Raw genomic sequence first — 9,602 nt, forward strand, 5'->3', positions numbered from 1 at the left:
TGACTAGGCCTATAAAAGTATCCCAGTGGGACAGCGATTATATGGTTACCATTATCAGGGCAATGCCCTCGTCATCGTTCCATAAAGCATTCAGCAAATCACCCACGAAATCACAACTTCGAAAGTTTACAACTATACAATCCCCCCCGACATGATTTTCTAGATTTGTCCACCCAGTTCACTCTCCTTAACATGATGATGGCCTGTTGCAAAGTATTCACCCCAACATTGGCGTTTACAGAAAACCAATGAACTACTTGATTTTTCAGAGACTCATATGTTTCCTTCTGGTTTACCGCTGGTTTGGAAACATTGTTTAAAATGATAACGTATGGAGTCGCCTGTGGGGTAAGATTTATTGGCCCCTGGGTGTTATTATAGTCTTCTGTGGTTCTGATTGACCTGGGTAATTGTAAATTTTGCAGCACCCTTGTAGAGGGTGGGATATCATCTTTATATGACATTAGACCGGGTGAGATTTGTGATGTCAAGGCATCCTTTACGGTCACAGCAGTAATGTTCCCTCTTTGATTAATAGGGCAATTAGTAATTTGGCCTCTATTTTCTCTGACGCTTTCCGTTGGGTTAGGGACTACCTTAGTTGGCTTAATGGTACTGGTAACCTTATTCGTAGATTTGGAGGGTAAGATTTCAATAACCATTTCCGTTAAAAAGTCCATGTCTTTCTGTATTAGTTTACTTTCTGACATTAAGCGTCTTTCTATACTGTCCAATTTGCCATGATGACTTTTAAATAATGTCTCAAGGTCTTGTGGCTTTTGATTAGTGGGGTTATTTTCCCCCCTTGTCATCCCTGGATTATTTTCGACCTTTTTTTGTTTAGGTTGAGGTTTAGTTTTGATCTTTGATGGTAACTTCTCCGCAGGGCTGTTTACAATTTGCAAGGCTTCTTTTTTTTTTTTTTTGCTGGAGGGTATATTGGGAGCGTGTCATCCGCTAGAACTGAAATCTCCAAAGGTGTATTTAGTACGCATGGATTAGGCATTTTATGGTCATTTTCGTTTGCAGAGATAATTTCTATAGACAGCTCAATCTCCTCCCCTGTGTTTCCCAAATTAGTCACATTTGTAACGGGAGCCTTCCCACCTTCAAGTGGAGGCTCTTTTAAGGCAGCATCAAGTGCTGTTTGTGTAGCTGCCAATTGCTCCTCGACGTGAACGATTTCACTATTGATGAGCCCCACAGCCTTCTTCAGGTGTTTGGTAATTGGTGCCCTCTTTAAGGGCACTTTTCCCTTTAGTGATAATTTCCTTTTGCCCATTGTTAATCAGTATGATAGTCTTCGGTGACAGGTAAACAAAATATTTTCTCTTACCAAATTTCACAATTGCTGCTTCTCTTGATCCAAAGGGGGTGGCCCTGCCCTGTCCGGCCGCAGATGGGCCCGCCCTTGCTGCGGGAGCCCTGGGCGCTGTTTAAAGGCCTCCCCAGCGCTCTCTTTGGCATCAGCGGCGTGCGCGCCGCAAGTGGTGTAGGGAAACGTAGTCCCTCGTGCCTCCCAAACCGGTGAGCTGGCGTCAGCAGCCCGGTGGTCCAAACAGGCGAGGACAACAGCTATGGCAATGAAAAATGTTCAAAAAGACATAAGGACTTTCGATATTGCTTGCATTTGAACTTTGGAATTTTGTCATGAACGAATAGGCAGTATTTTGGCATCAAAATACTCATGAACTTTTGTTGGGATGGGAAGATCCCCTGCCTGATAAACCGGTCAGCACCCCTTCCTTAAGTGGTCCAATAGTATATGAAACTGGTATCTTGACTGTTCTGTTAGCCACGTTGAAGGGGTGAGACCTAGGCCTGTCCACAGTAGTTCCAAAGACCAGCACCTGTTCCAGACCTGGAGCGGTGCACCAAGAGTGCCCTCTATAAAAACACAAAACTACTATGGTTGTTTATATGAAGCTTTTGTGGATTTTTTTATACTGAACAGGCCTTTCTTCAAGCTTAGGAGCGTGGCCAACTAGCCTCAATCATGTAAACTTCTGCTTAGATGTAACACTGAGCGCCTTGCGCTCACATCATGTGCACATGGCCCCCAAACAGTACTTTGGGATCAGCCCATATCTACACCATTTCCTATGGTTCAAGCAGAGCCGATGCCCTACATCCTGCACTCACTGACGAAGATACTACAAAAAGCACATCACCAATACTCACACAAGGCCATGTTCCAGTTAACTGGTAACATGGGCTTGAGATCAATGGACTGAGACTGTATCTTGAATTCATAAATATAAGCCTGCCCTTTACAAAAATAATGATTATCAGCATGATCTGCCTAACCTACTATTTATTTAAGTTGTGTTTTATATAGCGTGAACGTGACCCAATAGGGTGTCAGAGCGCTTACCAGTGATATAGTGGTCTCAATTATGACAGTAGCAAGCATCATAACAAACTCACAAGTGTAAACATTACAATCAGTGGTCAAGGAAAGATATGTGCGCTTACAAAAAATATCTGAACCCGAAAGAATACGTCCTATTACAGTTTTTACAAGCAACTGAACACCAAAAACAAAGTACTCAAATTAACATGTTAAGCTGAGCATCTGTCTCTGTATGTTATGTGGTAGGGGTCTCAGAAAGACATTGTACAGATCCCAATGAGCTTAATTTTGGAAGTCTTGAGGGGCTAGCGGATTATATACCTGCAGGGAATGGTTCATGATCAATAATTAAAAGATTAGGATGCTGCTCTGTAGGGAGATATGGAAAGTAATTTACCCATAAGTAAATCTTAGCTTTCTTCTTGACAAGAAAGGTATTCTTCTAATGTTTGGCGGTAGCAAATTCCAGATTCTATATGCGGCACCTGAGAAAGCTCTGTTGTATTTTTTCTTCTTCTGGAATATCGGCGGTTTCGGAACAAGATCTTTTGCGCTCCGGGACTACCTGCCTCCTCCAGATATCACAAATTTCTGAGCGAGATACAAAGGTGTTTCAGAGTGTAACGCCTTGTGTGTGATACAAGCCAGTTTGAGTTGTATTCTGGCTTCGTAAGGTAACCAGTTCAGAGCCTTTAAGTGAAAAGAGATGTGATCACATTTTCTAGAGCCTGTTAGGAGTCTTGCGGCTACGTTGAGACAGGCTTTTAACAGAGCTGTCGAGATCTTGGCAGACCAGATAGAATTGTACTTCGTATTTGATCCTCGAGATGACCAAAGCCTGAACTGCCATTTTGTGGTCTGATGTTTCTAAGAATGGTTTCATTTTTCTAAGACAGCTTAGGTGAAAACTGCCATTTTAGCCGAGTTGATGTGGGTTTGCATGTTCTGGTTCTTGTCCAGCGTGATTCCTAGAGATTTGGTTGAGTTCATCAAAATCAGGGTGCAGTTAAGCGCAGTGATCAATTTGGTCCATTCCTTTATATCAGAAGAGCTTTTAGGGAGATATTTGAAAGAATTCTGTTTTTTGCGCATTTAGTTTAAGCTAGTTACTTGTTAGCCATTGAATGGTCATCTTTAGTGCTTCATTCATTGTCTTGATCTAGTCCAGTGACAACATTTTAATGTAAATCTGTGTCTCATCTGCATATAGATGGAAAGAGATGTTGGCGTGATGAAGTATTTCAGCCAGTGTCTCCATGTAGACGTTAAATAGAGTTGGTGAAAGAGTTGAGTCTTGTGGTACTCCAATCATAACAGGGGACGGCGATGATAGAATTTGATTTACTAAAAATCTTTGCGTTCTTTTCTCCCAAAAATATTTAAACCATTTGAGAATGGTTCCAGACAATCCCATCTGTTCCAAAGTTGATCAAGCAGTTTATCATGGATTACAGTGTTGAACGTAGACAAAAGGTCCAGAAGAATTAAGAGACTGGTTTTGTTTTGGTCTAGTGCTTGTATGACGTCATCCACTATATGAAGTATTGTAGTTGCCGTACTATGGTCTGGTCCGAAACCAGATTGGCAGCCATTTAACAGATTAAATTTAGAGATGTGTTGGCTCAGTTGTTGATGCACATATTTTTCTAGCACTTTCCCTAATAGGGGAATATTGGATACTGGCCTGAAATTATTTGGGTCAGCGGAGTTAATTGACTTTTTTATAATGGAGATAACTTGCCTTGCAGTCTCGTATGGAAATTTGAGACAAAGAGGCGTTGATTATCACTGTCCAGATGAGGATGACAAATTGGTTGGTTGTCGTTGAGCATTTCGAAGGGAGAGGATCAATGAAGTGGTTATTTTGTTTTGTGGACAAATGGATTTTGGAGATGCCGTTGTCGTCATATAAAATGAAGGTAGACCATCGAGCTTCATATTTTGACACTGCTTGACAGGAGTGTGTTGATTCATCGAAGCCATCAGGGGAGGTAGGTTGATAGCAGCTGTTCCAAGCTCATTTACCAATGAACTGACTTTGTCTTTAAAGATGAGAATTCCTCACAGCTTATTAGGGGTTTAGCAGCTTCTTTAGAAGATTTGGCAGATTTATTTGGCTGTAGTTTTACCATTTCAATGAGTTTACGCGGTCTATTTTGAGCGTTCTCCAGTTTCATTCTAAAGAATAATTTTTTTGATTTGAGAATGCTTTTGTTGTATGCGTTTCTGGTCTTCCTTAGCAGTTTATTCAGGGGGGATGATGGGTGTTGTCTCCATTTCTCTTAGGTTACTCGCGGATTTCTCCTTTCCTCATTTAGGGATCCGCTAAACCAAGAAATTTTGTCTCTATCTGTGATTCTTCTCAGTTTTAAAGGAGCTAATGAATCGATTATATCTAACATCGTTGCATTGTAGTGGACCATAAGTTTGCTGACATTTGTTAAATTAGAGGGCGGGGGAAGGTCCTTCTCGCAACCTGCAGCCAGTTTCTCATAGAATAAGCCTTTTGTATCCCTAATCTATCATTTTGGTTTGACAGATTATGTAGCTATTTTCTTTATTACGCCTGGAATTTGAAAGGTAATAATATGGTGGTCTGACTAATCGCATGGAGAAATTGAGATTCAATTGACTGCCCTTTCCTTTGAGATGTTCCTGTCTAGTGTAGATCCTTTAATGTGAGTTTGGGGAGTGCAGGCTTGAGTGACTGTTTGGCAAGGAATTCTTTAAGTTTAAATCTTTTTTATTATTAACAGAGTATCATCAACGGTATCGGCACCCCTCGCCTACAACCCTGCGGGCCGGCGGGTTACTGCACATAGATATCAGCATGTCAAAAGCCCCAGCGAGATTATTGCGGACAGATCATACTTAACACAGCATGCCGCCTACAACCCCTCGGGGCCGGCCGCGTCTCAAACTGGAAAGGGCGGAAAAAAACCCTGTCTATTGGAGGCTGATGCTGGTAAACCATCCGCTCGATGCAACACATGCTCTAAGTACACCATATACGAGCGGACCATAGGCCACAGGCCACAGAAGTGTGCCACTACCTGGCGGCCAAAGTTCCGTACTAGGCGTAAGGCTCCGCAACTATAAACCGTCAATCAGGTCTTCAAATCGCCTCGATACTTAGCCCCGGAATCCCCCTCCCGGAACCCCAACTCACAACCGCCCCCATCCCCTAGCCCTCCCCTCGTCCAGTGCGCACCTCCGATCAATCCCATTTTCCCCTTTTGTCCTCTCCCAGTCATCCTCGCCTCAGGCTCATTTAGGAGGCCAAGTCTTCCGATTTGGTGAGCCGTAAGAGTCGAAGATATCTCGGGCAGGTCAGTTCTCTGAATTCTGTGACCAGTAAGGACTGGAATGGCTGCCATATGTCGAGGAACCTCTCCGCGTCCCCTGCTACTGTCAACGACATTTTCTCCATTCCGAGCACATGCCATAATCTGTGGAGCCAGCCTGTGACCGTGGGGAGTGTGGGAGAACGCCAGTATATATGAATGTTCTGTATGGCCGACCCCAGCGCAATGGCTATCTGCCTACCCCTGCGGGATTTCAATGGATACATCAGTCTGTTCGGGAGGCCTAATAAGATATAGGCTGGGAGGTGTGGCAGTTCGGTATCAAAACTAGAGTCTGCATTGTCTATCACCTCTTGCCAATAGGTGTCGAGGAGGGGACAGTCCCATAAGACATGCGTCAGTGTACCAACCCGTCCGCATCCCCTCCAACAGGTGGCGTCTTTACTATGATCCATGTCGTGGACACGTTCCGGGGTGTAGTACCAATATGTAGAGACTTTAGTAAGGGTTTCAGTGAGGCCCGTGTGATATGCCGAGTGTCTGGCTCTATAAGCTATCTGTTCCCATTCTTCATGGCTCAGGGACCTACCCAATTCCCTCTCCCAGCGCTCCCTCCCTGGGTTATAGAAGTGCGAAGAGGGCGTTTGGAGAAACTGATAAAGGTCACTTATGAGGGAATGACTCCTCCCGAACCATACACATGGCACAAAGCCCTACATCCTGCCTTGCGCCAATGATCAAACGCTCCCCCTTCCAGTCCTGGGGTGAAGTCCGGATTATCCACCAGGGGCGTCAGTGGCGAAGGGAATGTCGTCAGGCCGTGCGCAGTGTTCGTAGCGTCCCAAACCCGCAGAGGCACTCTGGTGATAAAGGATGCATATAGGTTTGCGGGGCACCGGGTCCGTCGACCAGACTATCGGAACACGGTTTTGTAAAAGGGTTCTGGCTGCAGGCGAGAGGGAAACATCCAAGGCCACCGACTTCCCCATGTTCATCTTGAAGCCCGCGACCTCCGCAAAGGAGGTCAACTCCCCTATACAGGCCAGAAGGGCATGAAGCGGATCCTCCAATGACAGTATAACGTCATCAGTGTATAAGCTAACGGCATGATGAAAGCCGCCAAACCTCACCCCCGCACTGCCGGATTGCTGCGGATCCGCTGCGCAAAAGGCTCCATGTATAAGGCGAAGAGGAGAGGCGACAGCGGGCATCCCTGCCTCGTGCCTCTTTCAATGCTAAAACTGAGAAGAATACCCGTTCACCCGCACCACTGCTGTCGGGGACCTGTAGCAATTGAAAATCATGCATCGGAATTTGTCTCCCATCCCTACCTTCAATAACACCTGTTCCAGATAAGGCCAATGAACTCGGTCAAACGCCTTCTCCGCGTCCACCGATAGCAGCATTCTCTCCCCGGAATCCGCAATGCCTTTTCTATGAGATGAGTAATCCTTTTGGTGTTGTCCACTGTTTGCCTTCCCGGGACGAAGCCTGACTGATCCGGGTCTATCAGTCCCGGCAAATGGGGGGCCAAGCGTGCCGCCAGGATCCCGGTGTACAGCTCGAGGTCTATATTTAAAAGAGAGATCGGCCTGTAAGAGCCGCACTGCGTTTTGTCCTTCCCTGGTTTGGGGGATAACCACGAGAGACGCCCGCACAGGTCCGGCGGAATGGCACCCGGTTTGGCGAAGGTATTGAAAAGGCGCGTGAGGATCGGAGCTAGCGAGGTACAAAACGTCTTATAGAAGAGACGTATAGTTTTCCGGCCCTGGGGATTTGCCATGTTTAAGGTTAGCTATAGCAGATATAACTTCTTCGACCCGTATATCTTTGTCAAGAACCTCTGCTTGCGAAGGTGTCAAGGATGGGAGGGAGACCGAGTCCAGATACCTCTTCGTTGCGAGTTCATCCGGGGGATCCCCGGCGTATAGGTCGGCATAGAACCTGCGAAAGAGCTCCGCTATGTGGGCGTCCTCCGTAGCCATCGATCCCACGGGGTCGGAGATCGTTCGCACCAACTGTTTCTGTCACGCCACCCGTAGCTTACTCGCCAGCAGCTGGCCGCACCTGTTCCCCCTGTGTAATAGGCGTGTCTTAGGCGCAACGCTGCGTATTCCGCGCGATCCATGTCCAAAGCCGTCAGAAGCTTTCTCGCTTCCTTGAGCTGCCGCCAGATCCGGGGAGCCCCTGTCCTGCGGTGCATTTGCTCCAATTCTCGGACCCTCTGAGTGAGTTCCTCTCGCTTATGCCGTCTGTCTTTATTGTCCGCTGAGGAAATAGCGATAAATTCCCCCCGGAGCACCGCTTTTAAAAGCAGCCCATTGGGTCGCCCAGGATGTTTCGGAGTCCTCGTTGTGGGACAGGTATTCGCGTATCGCTTTCGTAACATGCGCGACCACCTCCCGCCTGTGTAGTAAGGTGTCCCGGAGACGCCAGACCCTAGGGGGGCAAGAAATCGGCGATAAGCAAAGCGTGGCCGTGACCGGAGCGTGATCCGACAGTGAAACCACCCCCATTTCCGCTGCCGTGGCCAGGGTGCACACCGGCCCTGTGACCAAAAAGTGGTCAAGCCACGCGTAAGTTTTGTGGGCGTGAGAGTAATAAGAATAGTCCCTGTCAGCAGGGTGCAGGCGTCGCCAGAGGTCATGTAGGTCCATATCAACCAGCTGTGCCTTGCACCCCGCCGAGAACTCCCCGGTCTGCGGTGAGCGATGTGCGGATCTGTCGAGAGCTGAGTCAAAGACCATATTGAAATCGCCTCCAATAATAATGTGCCTGTCCTGTGTAGCAATGACCTCCCCCAGGGCCGAGCTAAGAAAGCGTTCCTGCCTGTCATTCGGGCTGTAAAGGGACCCAACTGTGAAGGAGAGACCCGCCACTCTGAACCTATAGACCAATAGCCTGCCCTTCTGTTCCGACCGTTTGTGGAGGACCTCCCCTCGAAAGTGCCGGGCCACCAGGATCGCTACCCCCACCGTTTTAGTGCTGCAGGACGAGAAGAATTGTGTCGGGAATGTGTGTGAGCGTAGTCTATGGCAGTCCCGGGGTAAAAGGTGACTGAGTGCTTTCTAACAGGGACAGTACAGCGCGCCGCTTAACCGGGTTGTTGAGGCCCCTGACATTAAGCGTCACAATTTTAAGGGTTGTGGGCGGCATGTGAAAGGACGGGTAGGACCGCGCTGGCCTTTAGCAGACCTATGGTTCGTGTCATGAGTGCCGCTGTCGCGGCCGGAACCTCGAGCACGCACTGGATGACTCCTCCCTGGTTCCCCCCCGCTCTCCCACCCTACCCCTAGGCCACCCTCCGTCCCCCTCCCTCCCCCAACCCACCTGAGAGCACCCCCGAACTACCCGCCAACCCACCCACCGGCAACGTGCCAACAACTCTAGGACCCCCTTCTCCGCCCCTCCCCTCCCCAGCCCCAAACCTTGGTTCATCCCAGTCCAAGTCAAGTCCCCAAGGGAACAAGTCTCTGGTAGAGTATTCAAGTGGACGTCCAGCCACCATCCCCTCCCAGCCAACCCCCATCCCCCCCAGCCCCCAAACCTGCGATATAAAGTTGGCTGTGGTGATCTCCCCCTGGAGCGTTCTTACGCTGTCAGTGCTACGTCTCCGGAGCCGGTGCTCCCGGCCACTTCCAGCACTGCGTCTGCCATGCTGGCCCTGATGGTGGGCGAGTCCGGCCTCAAAGAGCGTTCGTGGGACCGTCTCCTGGACACCCGCTGCCAGCCATCTCTCCCTGAGCGCCTCCTTCGCGACGTAGGCGCGTCATCCTCCGTCGCTGTGATGCCCAGGACTCCGCATGTCTCCTGCAGGGAGCGTAGTTGGTGCATAGCGCCGTTCCACCGGAATATGAGGCGAAAGGGGTGACCCCATGCGTAGGGCGTTCAATGTTCTCTCAGAAAGTCAGTAGCGATTTTGAATTTTTTAAATTTCTGAAGCG

The 9,602-nt window shown here is 48.2% G+C and overlaps 1 protein-coding gene across 1 annotated transcript in view; it reads right to left on the reverse strand.

The window, feature by feature from the left end:
* Positions 1–1,453, reverse strand: part of CIZ1 (CDKN1A interacting zinc finger protein 1) — a 1,193,645-nt gene extending 1,192,192 nt beyond the window's left edge. Inside the window, exon 1 of the mRNA XM_085614087.1 lies at positions 1,337–1,453. The gene's annotated coding sequence lies outside the window, so the exon portion shown is untranslated. The remainder of the gene's footprint in view (positions 1–1,336) is intronic.
* Positions 1,454–9,602: the final 8,149 nt, after the last annotated feature.

This window comes from Triturus cristatus, chromosome 1_2, assembly GCF_964204655.1.
Source record: "Triturus cristatus chromosome 1_2, aTriCri1.1, whole genome shotgun sequence".
Taxonomy (NCBI): domain Eukaryota; kingdom Metazoa; phylum Chordata; class Amphibia; order Caudata; family Salamandridae; genus Triturus; species Triturus cristatus.